Source organism: Staurois parvus, unplaced genomic scaffold (assembly GCF_062004578.1).
Source record: "Staurois parvus isolate SC_StPar_1 unplaced genomic scaffold, SC_StPar_1.0 ptg000983l, whole genome shotgun sequence".
Lineage (NCBI taxonomy): Eukaryota > Metazoa > Chordata > Amphibia > Anura > Ranidae > Staurois > Staurois parvus.
Window position 1 is genome coordinate 727302 of NW_028318779.1, and position 21548 is coordinate 748849.

Below are 21548 nucleotides of genomic sequence, written 5' to 3' on the forward strand. Positions count from 1 at the left end.
GGATCAGTTTGTACCATATTCTATTCCTCATTATGTCCACACATTAATTCATACCCCTGGTTGTCCATCACCACCACATTGCCCCCTTATCAGAAGGCTCGATTATGATTTTGTGGTTGTTTTGAAAATTCTTTATCACCTGAAGTTGAGAATATGTTAAACTAAATGGTGCCCTTTTAGTTGGGGATATTTGCTCCACCTCATGAATCTCTTGTAGAAATGCCCAGGTTTTGGATTGAATTGTAAGAATGGTGAATGTCTGTAATTTACAATTATATTTAAGGGGTTTTGGTGGTGATAGAGAAGTGGGGACAGTAGAGGATTGGAAGTCAGCATGAGGAGTTGAATTACATAAGGTGTCTTTGTCAATTTCCTTCTTGTGCTTTGGGGATTCATTACTCTCACAATTGCATAAGATCTTTGTGTGCACAGAAGTCATTAATGGTGATTTTTTTCTATACTTCTTGATAAAACACTACTGATTTGAAGGCCTTCCAATCCTGTTCATATATGACTATGAATGGTAAATTCCAAGAAAACAGATTCAAGTCCCAATTGACCTTGAACCTATCCACATTTTGTAAAGGGCAAAGGTCAACCAAAGCTATAATAACTGGGTTTCCTCCTGGGTCAATTCCTAGGAGCATCAATTTTTGCTTCAAACTGGTTCTTTCTTGTGGCTTTTTGTCCAGATGAGAGTCTAAATTCCCTACCCTCTTGAATATACAGTATATGCTAACAGCATCTGTTTGTAATATTACAGAATACCTTTGCATTCCTGAGGAAGCTCATAACAAAACACATAGAACCTAGCCACCCTCGATCTGTAGTTGGAGCTTGATGAAGCAAAATAAATCTATGATGGTCAACGTCATATCATTTGATTGAGAAATGTCTTTAGATGTAAGAAACTGAGCAGATAGCCTCTAGGGTTTGTTGTTAGGAGTAATGAGACTATGAGTATGAGGATATTTGTGTGAAAATATGTCAAATTTTATGATGAGAATATACATATTTTAATATTTTGTACAGTAAACATAACTTTTTAGATTATTCTGTAGTACTTGTAATGGTATATGGCACCTTTAAAGTGTATGGTATGTGATTTTGTTTATGTGATCAATAGTTCAAACAATAATGTCCAAAATACAAAATGACTGTGAAGGTACGGAGCCAAAAAATTTGGAAATTGACACTTTTGTTTGTTAATTGAGGAGACTCCAGTAAAAAAGTCAAATATATTTTGGCACCAATAATTATTTGATAGATCTATAAAGGAAAAAAGGTGTGTTTTACATATTCAAATATTCTTGACTATTCCAAATGTAGTCAGTGAAATGAACACAGCATGGGGAGCTAACTTACAAAGATACTCTTTCAACATGTTGGAGATTTTGAGTGGATATTATAAAAAAAAGAACTATCCATGGTGGACAATACAATTGGTTATTGCACTCTGCCTCAGTTTACAAGTCAGGAAAATATTATTAAGGAACACATTGAAAAGTATAATAAGGAGATCATTCTTAAATGAAAAAGAAAATGTTTTTAAAGGCTAAGTTCACCTTTTTCAGAAAATGATCTATGCAGTCATAGATATTAAATATCTGTGCAGCTCTGTAAAATGATCATTAATTTTATTGTACCTGTAGTCACTTGGGTTCTCTCAGAAACCTAGCTAAAAAAACTCCTGGTTAGAATCCCAAAGTCCTGACTTGTTGCTAGGATATGAAAACCCTTGGGTGCTCGCTCCCAGCATTGCAAGAGTGAAAAATGTATTTCACAACCTAGCAACAAGTCAGGATGTGGGGGTTGCTACGGAGAAGTTTTTTAGCCAGGCTTCTGAGGGGACCCACTTTTTTTTAATCAGAAAATAATGTTTGTGGAAACAACTTCAACACTTTCCAGAGCGTTTGTGTCACTATTAAGACATACAATATTGTTTTAATACTAATACATGAAACACATGGCTGGTATGCGTGTGAGGGGAGGGGGGTTGCGGAGGGACATGGTTGAGTTCTTGCACCTATTCCCTGAGAAAAAAAACCCTGACGAAACATGAAAATGTACATGAGACAATGTCAAACAGATCCTATCCCAGAGTAATGTCACATATTCAAATGTAACAGCAAGGAAATTCTAACATAGGTGGTATAAAGGGAATGATTACTACAATCCTACCAACAATCTATTCATAACAAGATCAAACAAAACAATAAAATTAATGATCATTTTACAAGGCTGCCCCTTGACTGCATAAGCTAGAAAAAGGAAAACTTAGCCTTGAGCCCAGGTTGATGTGGTGCAGCATATCGCATGTGATTCGCACAGGAACCGCACCGCATTCCTGTGCAAATCACATGTAATTTCTGTGTGGTGCAATTTAAGCCTTACATTTTGTATGGGTCAGATCGCACCGCATCCACACCAAAAAGGCGCAGAACCCTTTTTTGGTTCGCACTAGAATCAGATCGTATGGATATTCACACCCATGCAATCTGATTCTGCACATCGCACTGCATTTTGCGGATCTAATTCAGGGTGTTGTTAACATACACACAGCAGTTCACATGAACGGAGTGCGATTGTGATGCGGTGTGGAATTCGCACAGAAACCACTGCGAATTCCGCAGCTCCTCAGTGTGAACCCGGGCTGAGGGACAACTTAGCATTCTCCACTGGACATGAATATTAATGGAGCAATGCTCACAGACTTTATTTTTTAGGGTAGGCTGTTTGCAGAAAAGCATGCATGTAATAGAAGAGTTTCATTTTTAAAAAAAATAGTGTATTGAGGTTGGTACATGTCTGTTGGGCCTGTAAAGCCTTTTCTGTAGGTAAGATCAAAAGGCAGTTCTGCAAACCAATTTATGACCACGTGTACCTCAAATTAACCACTTCCTGACCACCCTATAGCAGAAATACTGCTACAGGGTGGCATGGGTGTGCAAAATCACGTATGTATACGTGATTTTGCATTTCTGGAAGGGAGGCGCGTGCCCCCTACCCGTGCCGCCATTCGCGGCCATGGGTCCCAGACGGTGACTACTCGCAGGCACCCGGTGTTTGCCAAGGCTCTCTGATGGGGAGGAAAACTGCACAGCACACAGTTAACGCTTTGATCGCCCCTCATGTTAACCCATTCCTGCCCAGTGCCTTTAGTACAGTGTCAATGCTTTTTTTTTTAGCACTGATCATTGTATTGGTGTCACTGGGGATGTCAGTCATTCTCTGATCACTGCCATTACTAGTAAAAATAAAAAAAATTTAAATTACAGTATCTATACCGCCATTTGTAAACACTATAACTTTCATGTAAACCAATTAATTTACATGTATTGGGATTTTATTTTGCAAAGACATGTAGCAGAATACATTTTGGCCTAAATTTATGACGAAATTTGATTTTTAACATTTTTTTTTACTGGACATGTTTAACCTCCCTAGCAGTCTGATTACGTCCATATTTCTGCGCTCAAAGCGCTACATTTTTTTGCATGGAAATATGTATTTTTTTTATTGTAGGCCTGTAATTTTCAGGAATAACTCACTGAAATCTGTCCGAACACGAGTCTAGTAAACATCCCGGGTATGATAAAACTTGAAACACGAAATCATAAATTATAATTTAATAAATAATCATAAAAAATAATAATATAATAATAATACATTTAATTCAATAATATAATCAAACCCAAAACACTGAAATTTGAAATATAGCGCCAAGTTCGCACATCACTGAGCAAAGTCGCAAAATCGTTTTCAGTGTCTGATGACGAATTTCCCCACTAATCATTATCACTCAATTCTGCAAGTGATTCTGATTTACTATCGCTGTTCTCTAGCTGGTCTAAAACCGCTTTTGACCTAAAGGGACGCTTTTTGGAAGCCATGGACGTTTCTCAGTTTCCAGGCAGAAAGAACAGTAAAAATGCAGGCAGGGCACAGGACAAAGCACTAGGGACAAAATGTATGTGAAATGGTTTGATACAGTAATGTTATACTAAGTGATTTTAGTGAATGCCACTTTGTCATTTTCAAATTTCCCGCTGTTCCATCCCCCGTATGTCCCGACGCTCACAGGGGACGGAACCCAGATGACAGATGCCGGCAGGAGGGACATCGCAGGAGCGCAGGACAAGGTAAGTGATCGAGGGATCGTGGAGCAGCTCCGCATGGTAAGCCCGAGTGTAGCTCGGGGTTACCGCTTGTGGTACTGAAACTTTACCCCGAGCTACACTCGGGAATACCGTCAGGGAGGTTAATAGCAAAAATATTGGTTTTTTTGTCAAAATTGTCTGTCTTTTTTTTTTCACAGCGCAAAAAATAAAAAACGCACAGGTGATCAAATACCACTGAAAGAAATCTCAATTCAAGGGAAAAAAAGGACATAAATTTCATTTGGGTGCAGAGTTGCATGACCAAGCAATTGTCAGTTAAAATAAGGCAGCGTCGTAATGCAAAAAATGGCCTGGTCAGAAAGGGGGTAAATGCTCAGGAAGGCAAGTTGTTAAATGGTAAAATCACTACACCTTTAGGTAGGCATGTAGGGTTCTATCACAACTTTGATGCATTGATTTTAAAATTCTGTCCTTTGGAACATGTGCACTTGAACAGAAGTGGAGATATTGACAAATCATTCTTTCAATCTGAAACCAGATGGATACAGACCCCAAGCGCAAAATGAGCACTGCAGATAAAGCAGAATTAAACCCTCCTATTCATTACAGCCAAGGAGGCTGTCATCTTAGCCTCTGTTTAGTCTGCAGTTGCCATAGTGCTGCATATGTGATCACTTCTCACACAAGATGGCTTGACCGCTGAGAGCACTAGTTATCACTCATATGTATGCCATAAAGTTTAGTTACACTTTAAATGAGAACTTAAAGTGGTTATAAACCTCAGACGTAAAATATGAACAAAGCATTTCCCTCTGTAGTGTGTACTTGTCTCAATCCAGAGCACCAAGTGTCATTTCTGTCTGCTGCCTCATTCTTCTGCTGTCAGCATGAATCACTTCTGACAAGTTTACCTGACACCAAGAGAAAAAAAAGGTGACAAGGGAGGGAGCTCCAGTACACAGCCTGTGATTGATGTCCTCAACTCTGTTACAGTGAGCTGTGTGGAGGGTTGTGTGTCTCTTCTCACTGAGCTCTGCAAAGTGCAACTTAAGCATTGATTTCTGGAAGCTCAGACAAGATGTATAAGGTCTGCACTTTGATTGGATGTAGAAAAGTGAAGACTGCAGATAAACAGATACAACTTACAGTATGTAGGAGGATTTGTTTATTCTTTCTGTATTACCCAATGCCAGTCACTTCACTGGGTATATAGAAGGGTTTGCAACCACTTTTAGGGGAACTTTTAACTAAAAGTGAGCAGCTTCAACTACTGTAGCTGTTGTTTTACTTACCAGTCCATGAGTTCCACCTCTGTTTTCCAGCAGCTGGTTCATCTCACCCCCGAGGCTCCCCAGTGCTGCCTTCTTGAATTTGAGAGCTGTGACTCCCTGATGAATTATAGCTGGCACTCCACTGTGCATACATGAGATTGAATAGAGCAGGGATGCTGGCCCTGAAGCCACCTGTGACCGGGGACTTGTCCCAAGAGGCTGCTGGTGGAGAGGGGGTGCAGGATCAGCAACAACATTCTCACCTATGCAAAGATTGAGTATGTGGGAGTGAGTACCAACAAAAAACATACTTGCCCCCCCAAAGAAAATCTGCAGCTCAGGTACAGGCTGGGGGAGGGAGAGAATGACCCATACTTTGCTATTTGTGTGAATATCTGCTTTACGTCATTCCTATAAATATATATCAGCTACTCATAAAATATATGTTATTTATAGGCAGATACGGTTATAATGCAAAAACCACTCTGGATAATAATCCGTGTTAATGTGTTTATCTTGTTATCTGGGTTACTGTACAGCCACCCAACCATTTACAGTGTTGGTGGTGTGGTGCCCCCTACAGTGGCCCTCCCACTTTTCCTGGGAGCCCAGGGCCATGGCTTCAGGATGGAGACCAAGAAACATCCATTCCCAGATCTCCTCTGCTGTAAATGAAGCCAGAAGTGACCATGATTTAGTCTGGCCATACATTATACAATTTTCTTACAATTTTCTGTACAACTTCTGTACAATCTCCTTTAGATTTACCTTCAACTATGTAGTGCAAGGGCCTGCCTAATTGGATACAACTGAAAGTGTTGTTTAGGTTTGACCTCATATTACGGTATATGCCGGTGTATAAGACGTCTTATACGCTGAGCATAAAATGTGAACCTTAACCCCTTCATGCCGAGCGTACGTAAATATGCGGCCTCTCGGCGGTTGGGCCTTGACACTGAGCGGCCGCATATTTGCATACTGTTTGTAAACAAACATGTGCTGAGAGTGCGCACCCTGCGCACTCCCAGCACATGCATTGGTGTCCCATGGAAAGGTCCCGATCTCTTCTTGCAATCGGAACCTTTTTCGATCATGTGACCACTGTGACAGCCAATCATGGCGGTAACATGACCCTAAACCCTGCCCGGCCTCCCGGTGTCGGCGCAAAGGGGTTAAATCCTGCAATGTAGTAGACCCCATCATGGCTCCACCAACAAAAAGAAGGAAATATTAAGCAAGTTTCAAGCTGAAAGTCGTAAACTTTGCCAAGGAATATAATAACTGTGCTGCTGCAAGACATTTTGGTCTGAGACTGAAAAGCAAATGAAGATGCATTAAAGAGTATGCCAAGGAGTAAATGTGCATTAAGAAGGGGCACCCCACATTGGCCAGAACTCGAAAATCATGTAGCAGACATGGTGCATGAGCATCGTCAAAATGGTTATGTAGGGACATGAAACAACATACGTATGTTTTCTACTTCAGTGGGCCAAATCTAACTCAGATCACAGCAACGGATTTAAGGCCACTATATCCTGGTGTACTAGGTTCTTGGAAAGGCATAATCTGGTACTGAAGCAAAAGACCAAAACTGCACAAAAATTACCTGCAGATCTCGACAGCAAAGTAAGTAATTTCCATCGATATGTAATATAACAGCGCAAGGAACACGGCTCTGCGTTAAGTAATATCGGAAATATGGATGAAACTCCTATGAATTTCGATATGGTTGGAAATAAAATTATCAATTCAAAATGTGAAAAAACAGTGTTAATTAAAACAGCAGGACATGAGAAGTCCAGTTTTACAGTGGTACTAGCATGTACAGCTGATGGTGCCAAACTAAGATGAATTATTATTTTTAAAAGAAAAACAATGCTGAAAATAAAGTTCCCTGTTGGAGTTTCTGTACATGTGAATGAAAAAGGCTGGATGGATGAAGAAGGGATAAAGCTATGGCTTGATAATGTATGGAGTAGGTAACCAGGTGAACTTTGTCGAGAACATAGCCTACTGGTGTGGGATATGTTCAGGGCCCATGTAACTACCAGCATAAAGAAAAGGCTGTGAAGAATAAACACAGATGCGGCAGTTATTCCTGCAGGATTGACATCGTTGGTAAAGCCACTGAATGTGTGCCTAAACAAGCCATTTAACCTTCCCGAGTGTAGCTCGGGGTAAAATTTCAGTACCACAAGCGGTATCCCCGAGCTACACTCGGGATTACTATGTGGCGTTGCTCAGGGATTCCCTGCAGCACTTACCTTGTCCTTCGCTCCCGCGATGTGTCCCCTGCAGTGTCCCCGGCTATCTCCTCCGGCCGATACCGCCATCCGGCTTCCGTGTTCCGGTCCCTGCAAGCTTCAGGATGTACGGGGCCGGAACTGGAGGCAAATTTAAAAATTTTAGAAACTGTCATTTTCTAATAAATGAAAATGACATAGTAAAACATTACTGTTTCAAACCATTTCACATACATTTTGTCCCTACTGCTTTGTCCTGTGCCCTGCCTGCATTTTTACTGTTCTTTCTGCCTGGAAACTTAGTCCATGGCGTCCAAAATGCGTCACTTTAGGTCAAAAGCGGTTTTAGACAAGCTAGAGAACAGCGATAGTAAATTAGAACCACTTGCAGAATTGAGTGATAATGATTCATGGGGAAATTCGTGATCAGACTCTGAAAACGATTTTGCAACTTTGCTCAGTGATGTGCGAACTTGGCGCTATATTTCAAATTTCAGTGTTTTTGGTTTGATTATATTATTGAATTAAATGTATTATTATATTATTATTTTTTATGATTATTTATTAAATTATAATGTATGATTTCGTGGTTCAAATTTTATCCTACCCGGAATGTTTACTAGACTCTTGTTCGGACAGATTTCAGTGAGTTATTCCTAAAAATTACAGGCCTACAATATAAAACGCCAAATTTCAATGCAAAATAATGGTACCGCTTTCAGCACCAAAAATCTGAAATAATCATACCGCCAGGGAGGTTAAAGATCATATTCGAGAACAGTGGAATGAGTGGATGGTTAGCGGCGAAAAGTCATTCACAAAAGGAGGAAACAGTTGGATGTTTTCTGTAACTTTGTCATAAAAGCCTGGAATGATATTGATGCAGAAACAGTAATCAAGTCTTTCAAGAAGTGTGGCATATCAGTTTCATTGGATAGTATGGAGGACGACTACTTGTGGCAAGATGAAGGGGACGTTTAAGCTGAAGCCACACTATCTGATTCGGAATTAGATCCATACGATGACTGTCTTACAAATGTATCACAAGATGTCATTGATGAGCTAATGAGGTCAGATGCGATGAACATGATTTTGAAGGATTTTAAGTACCAGTAAGTCATAACAATTTTAATTAAAATTATTTAAATCAAATCTGATGTTTTTAAATGGTGTGCCTCGGAAGGGGGGGGGGGTAGTCTTATACGGCAAGTATAGCTGTATAAATGGACATTTAGGGGGTCGTCTTATACGCCCAGTCACCTTATACACTGGCATATACGGTATATGCTTTTTGGTAAATCAAAAGGAAAATTGTACAAGACAATTGTATAATGTATGGGTCGAATTCATAACGACCCATAACATGGGTCGAATTCTTTTAAAAATCGTAAGTAAGAATTTTCTTTTGAATTTCGCACCAAAATTTGACCCATGTATGGCCTGTATAAGTCACCTCTTTTTTCACAGCTGTCCTTACCTGGCTGTTATAGCCAGGGAAGCAGCTGAGAAAATACAAAAAGAGCAACTATCGCCTGTCTAATTTACTATCGCTTGAGGATTAGTTAACCCCCTCGTGATATCAATAAAGTTAAATAAAAAAAAAAAATAAAAAGTAAAAAAAACTGTAATAACGTTTTCTTCAAAAAAAAAACTAAAAAACGTTAAAACATAGAAACATAGCCCCATTGCCCTGCATACACCCACAAATGCAAATGCACACACATCACCACAAACATCCAAGTGAGAATACTTCTAGTGCTATAGCTCACAGTTAAATTTAAACTGATGAGCAATAAAGGCTATTAAAGTGTTGTGGAGATTTTTGGGTACCATAGTGTTTGCAATATCACTGGCACATACATTTTTAAGACTTTACATGTTTGGTGTCTATTTAACAACTTTAAAATAGACCGGGTGGGTCTTTTGCTGTGGCACGGTCTATCACCGGCTGTGTCCACCAGACACAGCTGATGACAGATCACTGTACCAGGACGCTGCCAGTACCATGTGATTGTTGTGACCAATCATAGCAGATCACATGACAGTGGTAAACAATGAATGGCTTCAATTCATGCCATTCATTGTGTACAATTGTATTGCTAAATGTGATTGGTCGCATTAATCACATGGTACAGACAGCGCCAATCATAGCCCATCTGTACCATGTGATAGCTGTGGCCAATCACAGCTAATCACAATACATACTGAATTATTCAGTTTCATTCAGTAAAAATGGTTAATGTGCATAAAAATCATAATGTGCAAAAAAAAAAAAAAACTCATCACTTCCCCAGAGTAGTACAATGCTACTATGGTAACATTATATTGCTCTCTGGTCACAGTGTGTTTAAAAAAAACATAAAAAAAAGTAATAAAAAAGGAATACAAATTTAAATTGATTTTTTTTTTTTTTACATACTGTCAGCAGTCAGTGTCCCTTATCACTTCCACACCAGTTAGTTATATGCTGATGCTGTACTGCTACAGTGACAGCATGTAAAAGAAAATTCTTCATTTTCCAAAAAATCATGACAAAAAATTACTTAAAAAAAACTTGCCATGCCTCTTACTAAATATCTTGGACTGTCTACTTTCAAAAAATGGGTCATTTGGGAGATATTTGTACTGTCCTGACATTCTTGGGCCTGAAGAAATGAGATAGGCCGTCAGTCAGGACTAGTCAATTTTCAGATATATACCATAGTTCATAGTTTGTGGATGCTATAACTTTCCTATAACTTTCCTACAGACTAAATAACAAACACTGATTTGGGTTAGTTTCACCAAAGAAATGTAGAAGAATACATCTTGGCCTACATTTATGATGAAAGATTATTTATTCGCAAAATGTTGTAATACACTGCACTGTTACAGTTTGCAGGATGTTGATTGACCACGAGGTGGCGGTGCTTCACAGTTCAGTTATTACAGATATGAGTATAGAAAAGCATTGTTGAACTTGTGTGCTGAAGGCAGGACTGCTGTACCCGGACAGGCTGAAAGCAGAGCAGGCAAAAGGAGTGGGAACCTATATAATCTGGAGCCCGGGAACTTTCCGGGGAGGAAGGAAAGAGACTGTGAGAGGGTGAGGATGTGTGCAAGACCCTAGTCAGACTGGATCACACTGAGGAACCGGAAAGAAGAGTTACAGATCTCTGGTATTGCTGACAAGCAGGAGAGGCTACTCTGCAGGCAGGCAGATCGTGGTATCCAAAAGAGGAACCAAGAGAACGATCTCCCCCCCCAAACTGAGAGACCATTCTCCACTCTATTAACCTCCCTGGCGGTCTAACTAATCAATATTTTTGAATGTCAAAGCAGCACATTGTTTTTCATGGAAATTTGTTGTTTTATATTGTAGGCCTGTAATTCTTAGGAATAACTCACATAAATCTGTCCAAACAAGAGTCGAGTAAACATCCCAGGCATGATAAAGTTCGAAACACGAAATCATAAATTATAATATAATAAATAATTATAAAAAATAATAATATAATAATAATAAATTTAATTCAATAATGTAATCAAACCAAAAACAATGAAATTTGAAATAGAGCGCCAAGTTCGCTCATCGCTGAGCAAAGTCACAGAATCGTTTTCAGTGTCTAATGATGAATTTCCCCACGCATCATAATCATTATCGTTCAATTCTGCACGTGATTCTAATTCACTATCGCTGTTTTCTAGCTGGTCTAAAACCGCTTTTGACCTAAAGGGACGCTTTTTGGATGCCATGGGCATTTCTCAGTTTCCAGGCAGAAAGAACGGTAAAAGTGCAGGCAGGGCACAGGACATAGTGCTAGGGACAAAATTTAGATTAAATGGTTTGATACTGTAATGTACTGTAATACTAACAAATTACAGTGTATTGTGTGTATGTAAAATTTTTACTACCACTGGTTCTACCTCTGTGACGTCCTGACGCTTGCAGGGAACGCAACCTGGAAGAGGGATGCCGGCATCGGCCGGCGGACATGGCCGAGGGGGCACAGCGGGAGGACCTCACGGGATCTTGGGACAAGGTAAGGCTCGAGGGATTGCTGCTGTTTAATCCCAAGTGTTGCTCGGGATTACTGCTTCTGGCACTGAAATTAACCCCGAGCTACACTCGGGATTACCACCAGGAGGGTTAATTGTCTGGAAAGAGCTGAATTTGGGTGGGCAGCGATGTATTGTTGTGCGTATAAATTGCTTTGGACCACAATCAATTGGTACATAGTAACATTGCGCTACTCTGGGGGAGGGGGGGTGTTCAGGGATATATATATATTTTTTTTACACTTTGCATTGCAGGAGCAAAAAGATTATTGTTTCTGCAATGCAATGCTTCCTTTGAACTGTCATGATAGTTAAAAAAATAGTGATCTGTGATTGGCTCCAGCTGGTCACATGATACAGGGTACTGTGACTGGCCCATGTACCATGTGAGAGCTGTGGGCCAATCACAGCTCACCAGGAAGAGAGGTAAAGCTGTTATGAATCAGATTGATTTATTACAGCTTTGCTAATATTGTGATCGTGTGATCGCGTAACGATCACATGATCACCAGATCCACCAGACACAGGGGGGTTTATTTACTAAAGCTGGAGAGTCCAAAATCAGACTCCCTCCTGCATAGAAACCAATCAGCTTCTAACCTCAGCTTGTTCAATGAAGCTTTGGCAATGAAACCTGGAAGCTGATTGGTTTCTATGCAGAAGTGAGTCTGATTTTTCACTCTCCAGCTTTAGTAAATAAACCCCAGGATGTCTAGGAAGGGGAGTGCTGCGTGCCTGCTTGGGCATGCAGTGTGCCCCTGTATTGATACAGCTTCAGTGATGTACAGGTACGTAGCTGGTCCTGTAGCTGCCACCCGTACGCAGTACATTGCGGGTGGACTTTTTTTAACCCCTTGCCCTCCTGAGGATTTACCCCCCCCCTTCCTGACCAGGCATCTTTTTGCAATGTTACTTTAACTGACAATTGCGCGGTCATGCAACGCTGCAAACAAATTAAATTTACGGCCTTTTTTCACACAAATGTTTTTGCTAAAAAAAAATCCAAATAAGTGTATATTGATTGCTTTGTATGAAAGTTATAGTGTCTACAAACTATGGTATAGATACTAGATAATTTACGCCATTTTTTGCTATATAGTGATGCACTAGTTTAACTGACAATTGTGTGGTCATGCAATGCTGTGCCCAAACGAAATTTATGTATTTTCTTTCACACAAAAAGAGATTTCTTTCGGTGGTATTTGATCATCTATGCACTTTTTATTTTTTGCGCTATAAACAAAAAAATACCCAAAATTTTGAAAAATAAAAAATATTTTTTACTGTTGGCTATAAAAAAAAATTAGTAAACTTAAAGTTAGTCATAAATTTAGGCCAAAATGTATCCTGCTACATGTCTTTGGTAAAAAAAAATCCCAATAAGTGTATATTGATTGCTTTGTGTGAAAGTTATAGCATCTACAAACTATGGTATAGATACTGCAATTTTTTGCTATACAGCACCGCGCTAGTTTAACTGACAATTGTGCGGTCATCCAATGCTGTACATAAATGAAATTTATGTCCTTTTTTTCACACAAGTAGAGCTTTCTTTTGGTGGTATTTGATCACCTCTGGGTTTTTTTGCGCTATAAACAAAAAAAGACTGAAAATTTAAAAAAAAAACAATATTTTCTCATTTCTGTCATAAAAATATCTCAAAAACTAAAATTTCATCATAAATTTAGGCCACAATGTATTTTGTTACATATCTTTAGTAAAAAAAATCCCAATAAGTGTATATTGATTGCTTTGTGTGAAAGTTATAGCATCTACATACTATGGTATAGATAATGGAATTTACACAGCTTTTGCTTTCTGACTGGCTATTATATTTCTTGAGGTGCAAAAATACCAGGACAGTACAAACACCCCCAAATTACCCCTTTACAGAAAGTAGACACCCTAAGCTATCTGCTGAGAGGCATGTTGAGTCCGTGGAAGATTTTTTTTTCCACAAGTTTTTGTAAAATGACAAAAACCTTTTTTTTTTTTCTTTTTTTTTTGTCATTTGTCATTTCAATGATATACTGGAATTACACCGCAAAATACATTCTGCTACTTCTACCGAGTATGGGGATACTACATATGTGAGACTTTTTTGCAGTCTAGCCAAGTATAGGACCCCAAAAACTTGTGGTAAAAAAATAAATACATCTACTGACTCAACATGCCTCTCAGCAAATAATTTTGGATGTCTACTTTCCAAAAAGGGGTCATTTTTGGGGGTGGGGGCATTTTATGCCCAGCATTAGAGGTTTATGCCACACATCACTCACTCTTCTAACCAGCAGAAGACCAGGCCTTTTCTGACACTTTATGTTCACATGAAAAAAATCTGTTTTGCTAGGAAATTACTTTGAACCCCCAAATGTTAAATATTTTTTTAAAGCAAACACCCTAGTGAATAAAAGGGTGGGTGCTGTAATTTTTTTATGTCACATAGTACTCACACAGAGATTTTTCAAACGCAAATTTGTTGAAAAAATACACTTTTTTTACTTTTAATGCACAAAAACACAATATATTGGCCAATTCTTTGGTAAAATATAAAAGATGATGGTATGCTGAGTAAATAGATACCAAACATGACATGCTTTAAAACTGCACATGCCCCGTGCAATGGCAACAAACTGTATACATTTTTAATATCCACAGGCAACACATTAAAAGCATATACAAGCTACAATTTTAGATTTACAGAGGAAGTCTGGTGCTAGAATTACTGCCCTTGATGTGGCAATCGCAGCAATATCTCACAGGTGCGGGGGGGGCGAGGGTGCTTTTTTTTTTTTTTTTTTTAGTTATTTTGATTTTGCTTATTATTTTTACACTATCCCTTTCATTTTTTTTAATCACATTTAATGCTATCACAGGGAATGCAAATATCCCCAATAGCTTCAATGAGCATTGTAATATATTCTTTTTTGAGAAATCCGGGGTCTATCAGACTCTAGATATCTCATCTGCCCTTACATTATCTAATCTCACCAAGATCGGTGTGATCAGATGCTTTCCCAATCTAAAAATGGTACTGTTTATATCCTGCAAAACTGATATAAAACTGATATTCCGATTTCTTAGACTATAGAGATGATTGGTGCCATTCTGGCAGAAACAATGGCTGGATTCTCAGGTTCCCCAGATGGCATGGGAATGCCTGAGAAGGCCGTGGAAGGCAGCAGGGGGAGGGGGGTCATCTTCTCCCACTGCTTGTTAAAGCAATCCTGCAGCTAATTAGCCACTAGGATTTCTTTTACATGAAAGCCGATCGTCAGCTGAAAAAAAACGATACCAGGAAGATGCCATCCTCCTGGTATACCCACTCATAGTCCAGTGATGTACCAGCACGTTGCTGGTCCTTGTTGGGTATATATGCTATGTTCTTTTTTTTTTTTTTTTTATGCAGCCTGTGGGCTGAATGAAAAAAAGAGAAGGAATCTCTGCCAGAAAAAGTGTGTGGTATGCCCACCATTAGAATATACCTCCCTGCATCCACCCACTTCTAATGGTGGACACACATGAAATGTGCCAAAAAATATTATAAAATATATATGCCGAAGCATAAAGGCCATCCACCCACTGGTCACCCCAGGCCCCCATGCTTCAGCTCTTTTTTTTAACTGCGGATTAAAAATCTCATCCAACAGTGCTGCCCTCACTGATTTATGTATATTCTGAGACCAAGAACCTGTTGCTGTCAGAATAAACAGTTCCGTGCTGCAGCTGGTTTTCCTGCAAAGCAAACAATGGTTAACAATAAAACAAAGTAACAAGAGAACATTAGGCAGCACAGTGGCTAAGCTGTTAGCACTTCTGCCTGGCAGTTCTAGGGTCATTGGTTCAAATCCCAACCACGGCACCACCTGCCTGGAATTTGCATGTGCTCCCTGTGACTGCGTAGGTTACTCTGATTTCCACCCACACTCCAAAGACATGCTGGTAAGTTAATTGGCTCCTATCTAAATTGGCCCTAATATGTTTATGTATGAATGTGAGTTAGGGACCTTAGATCGTGTGCTTCTTGAGGGTTAGGGACTGATGTGAATGTACAATATATATGTAGAGTGCTGCATAAATTGACAGCGCTATAGAAGTACCTGAAATTAATAAATTAACTCAATAAACCAACAAGTGAATGGTGTTCCTGTACAGCAAACAGTTAACAATAGAACAAAACTCAATAAAAACGTTTTGGAGTTTTATTTTTAACTTTATTTTATATATTTTTTTAACAACCTCTGAGTTTCGGGTCTCTCAAAATGTGATGGACAGTTTCCTGACTATCTAACATCTTTTGAGACCCTTTGTGAAAATGGTGAATATGTGCCCTGAACTGTACCATTATGTACCCTATACTAATACTCCACTACTGTATGGTAGCGACGGAAGCAGTCTTTGAGGCAGAGACCAGGTTGGCCAGGTCAGGAGGGACAAAAAAAGTGGGTGTCGTGTCTTATTTCGTGTTTGCTACAGACACGACATCTTCTTTGGGGTGACCTTTGGGTTGGGGTACCAGAGAGAACTTCCGGAAAATGCCTCTCATGCAGCTGGCTAACTGCATCTGGATTTGAGGATTGGGCCACAGCACCTTCTGGATACAAAAGGGCCGTGATGATCTCTTCCTGAAATTTTAGGAAGTATCCACTTTGTCCAGTTGCTTTGTAAATTACAAAAGCGTTATCTATAGCCAATTGAAATAAATAAATAGACATCTTTTTGTACCAGTGTCGCACTTTCTGGGAAACTAGGTATGGATTTATCATTTGGTTGTTGAAGTCCACCCCTCCCATGTTAATGTTATAGTCGTGGACACAGAGGGGTTTCTCAACAACGCCAGATACTGTGTTAATTCTGCATGAATCAAGGGGAGTAGTTAAATTTGCTGTTTCCACCTGAATTCCGGGTTGGGCAGTGAATGGGGAAGTACGGGTGCTGCAGAATCTGTGGGCTGCCAATCAGGATTTACAAGTACGTCTGGAAGGACACTAGGGGCTCTACGGGCCTGTGTGTGAATTCTTCGTGGCTGCAGGACACTACTTGTGCTCGCCACCGCACCAGCTTGTACTGCTAAATTCTAGTGCAGGCAGCGAACGGGGATGATCCTGCTAAGATTGCGTTTTGGGGACACTAATAGTAGGGGCACTGGTATAGTTTTGTTCGTGATCAATATATTGATCCGTACAAACACTATACTAGCAATGACGGTGATCAGCGACCTATAGCATGAGTGCGATGGTGTGCGGGCAACCTAACGCTAGCTGACCCTAGCTGGGAGGGACGCTAACTGACCCTGACGCTATCTGACATCACTAGTGGCACTAATACAGTGATCAGTGAAAAATACTGTACACTGACACTGACTGTACTAATGGCACTGGCAGGGGGCAATCAAAGGGTTAAATGTGGCAATCAAGGGGTTAAAATGTCTCTAACGTGTGTGGGTGCAGTCTGCACTGACTGAGACCTGCTGACATACATCTCCTGCAGCAAATCACAGCGTGGATCAGTGGGGGGGCGGTTAGGTTTCTTTGCCTGCAACTACCACCCCTCCGCAGTACATTGCGGGCAGGAAGTGGTTAATATGTGTGATTATTTTGTGTTTCACAGCCAGGGGGGTCCTCCTGGTCAAGGATATACGGTCAAGTCAGTGGGGGTTGTGCTGGAAACCAGGCTCAGAGCGAACAGGGGACACAAAATACAAAGTGGCTTTTAAGAGGGTAGTACTACAATGTTATAACAGAAATGAATAAAAAACTTTTCTCGTTTATTAATCAAAAAAATTTCATATGGGCACAGTGTTGCATGACTGCACAATAGTCAAAGCGTAACAGTGCTGAAAGCTAAAAATTGGCCTGGGCAGGGAGGGGTGAAAGTGCCCGGTAGTAAAGTGGTTAAACCTCATCTTTTATATTTTACTAAAAAAAATGGGGTATAATATTGTGTGTTCTTCAGAGAAGGGAGTGCATCTCCCGAAACGCGTTCTTACCCCATCAAGGATCCATCATCACTTTGGACTGATATTACGGACATTTCTTCTGTTTTTATCCTCTTTGGTTTGTGAGTATACATCTATATGTTTTTAAATAAATTCCTGGTTTACCACGGTAATGCACGATGAGAGTGCGCCGTTTTGCTTTTGTTTACCAGTACCAAGATTTCCTGATCTTTGAAGGGCTGCACCTCAATGTTTGGCATTTAAAGTTTTCCTCGTCTGCATGAAGATTTGAGCGCTGGTTTCGTTTGTACATTTGGACAACTAAATATTCTACGGTCAACTGTTAGTGGTATTATAACAAAGTGGAAGCAACTGGGAACAGCAGAAACTCAGCCACAAAGTGGTAGGCTAAGTAAAATGACAGAGCAGGATCAGCGCATGCTGAAGCGCACAGTGCGCAGAAGTTACCAACTGTCTGCAGAGTAAATAGCTAAAGACCTCCAAACTCCGTGTGGACTTCAGATTAGCAAAACAACAGTGCATAGAGAGCTTCATGGATTCCAAGCCTTACATCACCAAGTGCAATGCAAAGTGTCAGAAGCAGTAGTGTAAAGCACACCACCACTGGACTGTAGAGCAGTGAAGTGTTCTCTGGAGTGACGAATCATGCTTCTCTGTCTAGCAATCCGATGGATGTGTCTGGGTTTGGTGCTTGCCATGAGAACGGTACTTGCCTGACTTCATTGTGCCAAGTGTAAAGTTTGGTGGAGGGGGGATTATGGTGTGGGGTTGTTTTTCCGGGGTTGGGATGGCCTCTTAGTTCCGGTGAAGGTAACTCTTACTCCAGGTTCACATCTGTGTGGGTGGTGCCGCTGCGGATCCGCACAAAAATCTGTGCAGCCACACCACCCACACAGAGGAATGCGGACCTGTGGGCGGGTGCCATTAATTCTATTGGCACGCCTCGCGCACTGAAAATCGCAATCATACTGGGAACCGAGGTTCTCATGCGGGCTGGGTTTTCTGAAGGAGTGCAGGGACTTCTTCCCTGCGTGTCCCAGGGCACGGGAGTCCATTCAAATGAATGGGCTGTCATGCCTGTGCAAAATGCGGCGATGTGAACCTAGTCTTACGCCAGCAGTATACCAAGACATTTTGAACAATTTCATGCTCCCAACTTTGTGGGAAGTTTGGGGATGGCCCCTTCCTGTTCCAACATGACTGCACACCAGTGCACAAAGCAAGGTCTATAAAGACATGGATGAGCAAGTTTGGGGTGGAGGATCATGACTGTCCTGCACAGAGTCCTGACCTCAATCCCATAGAACACCGTTGGGATGAAATAGAGTAGAGACTGCAAGCTAGGCCTTCTTGTCCAACATCAGTGCCTGACCTCACAAATGTACTTCTGGAAGAATGGTCAAACCTTCCCATAGACACACTCCTAAACCTTGTGGACAGCCTTCCCAGAAGAGTTGAAGCTGTATAGCTGCAGAGGGTTGGCCAACTCAATATTGAACCCTACGGACTAAGACTGGGATGCCATTGAAGTTCATGTGCGTGTAAAAGCAGGCGGCCCAATACTTATGGCAATATAGTGTGTGTACTGCTGGAGATGTCAGGGTGTTCTCTCTCCTCATTGTATAGACTTGTAATGTGATATGTACAATGTTATGGGAACACTGGGCTCAGCCTTCAGGTATCTGAACACCAAGTGTGCTCCATACAGCTCTATTGTTAATATACGGAGACGTGTGCTGCGCCTCCACCCAGGCCTGTCGGTTTCTCCTGTCAGAAGGACATAGGTTTTCTAGCCTGAGGGGTTTGAAGCCCGCGGCAGGCCTATTGGCATGTCTCCGGTTTGCACTCCCTTCACTGGCGTCATCTTTCCCCTCCCACATGTGGGGTAGTGGTAGGAAGTGAAATACCAATGGAGAACGGACCTCACGGCTGCACCCATTGAGCGTACCCGAGCTGCCGCTCTGCTTCTGAGCATGCGCGATGGGTTTGTCATGTCGCGTCAACGGTATTGGGAAATGGGGTGCTGAAGATGGGAGTGGACGTTGCCACAGAAAACATGGCAGGCGGCTGGGGCATAGCAGAGGAGAGAAGTAGACGAGGTGAACGGACAGGCTTTCTCCCCTAAATGTGACGAGTGCTGGAAGTCAGCTTATTACAGATGTAAGATGGTGATCTTTGTAAAGCGCTTCATAAAGCATGGGCGGAGCCTGATGAGCAATTAATAAACTAGTTCCCCGTCAGGTCTGCCCTACCAATCATTAACAGTGTATGGCAGTGGGCGGATCTACAGTGGCTATTCTGTCCAATCAGCTCACTGTCATTTGCAGAGCAGATTGATACAGGCTCCACCCACTGTATAGGCATTGTGGCCGTGAAATTTATGGATGTGGGTGGTGTTTGTCCTCACAGCCAATGAGTAAATTACATTCCAACAATAAAGTCACGAGCCCTCCCCCCCCCAATGCCAGCTTTGGCTTGGTCTCTGTTACTGTCAGTTTGCTTTTCTGCAAACTGCATAGTTACCAACTGGCCTTACTTTGCCAGGACAGTCCTACTTTTTAGACAGTTATCTGCTGATGTCTGTGTCCCAGACCAGGGCAGTGGGGACTGCTGCTCACTCCCGAACCCTGCGCTTCGTACGTAGCTCTTTCCTGAACACTGCGCTCCGCACATAGCTCACTCCCGAACCCTGTGCTCCACTCCATATGTAGCTCACTCCCGAACCCTGCATTCTGTAGGTAGCTCACTCCTAAACACTGCGCTCCATACGAAGCTCACTCCCGAACACTGCGCTTTGTACGAAGCTCACTCCCGAACCCTGCGCTGTGTACGTAGCTGACTCCTGAACCCTGTGCTCCGTACATATCTCACTCCCGAACCCTGCGCTCCATATGTAGCTCACTCCTGAACACTGCGTTTCGTATGTAGCTCACTCCCGAACCCTGTGCTCCGCTCCATATGTAGCTCACTCCCGAACCCTGTGCTCCGCTCCATATGTAGCTCACTCCTGAACCCTGCGTTCTGTAGGTAGCTCACTCCCGAACCTTGCGTTCTGTAGGTAGCTCACTCCCGAACCCTGCGCTACGTACGTAGCTCACTCCCGAACTCTGTGCTCCGTACGTAGCTCACTCCCGAACCCTGCGTTTCGTATGTAGCTCACTCCCGGACCCTGCGCTCCTTACGTAGCTCACTCCCGAACCCTGCGCTCTGTACGTAGCTCACGCTTGAACCCTGCGTTCCGTACGTAGCTCACTCACGAACCCTGCGTTTCGTATGTAGCTCACTCCCGAACCCTGCGCTCTGTACGTAGCTCACTCCCGAACCCTGCGCTCTGTACGTAGCTCACTCTCGAACCCTGCGCTCTGTACGTAGCTCACTCCTGAACCCTGCGCTTCGTATGTAGCTCACTCCCGAACCCTGCGCTCTGTACGTAGCTCACGCTTGAACCCTGCGTTCCGTACGTAGCTCACTCACGAACCCTGCGTTTCGTATGTAGCTCACTCCCGAACCCTGCGCTCTGTACGTAGCTCACTCCCGAACCCTGCGCTCTGTACGTAGCTCACTCTCGAACCCTGCGCTCTGTACGTAGCTCACTCCTGAACCCTGCGCTTCGTATGTAGCTCACTCCCGAACCCTGCGTTTTGTATGTTGCTCACTCCCGAACCCTGCGCTCCGTATGTAGCTCACTCCCGAACCATGCACTTTTTATGTAGCTCACTCCCAAACACTGCGCTTCGTTCGTAGCTCACTCCCAAACCCTGCGCTCCGCTCCATACGTAGCTCACTCCCGAACCCTGCTTGCTGTAGTTAGCTCACTCCCGAACTCTGCGCTTTGTACGTAGCTCACTCCTAAATCCTGCTCTCTGTACACAGCTCACTCCCATACCCTGCGCTCTGTACGTATCTCACTCCCGAA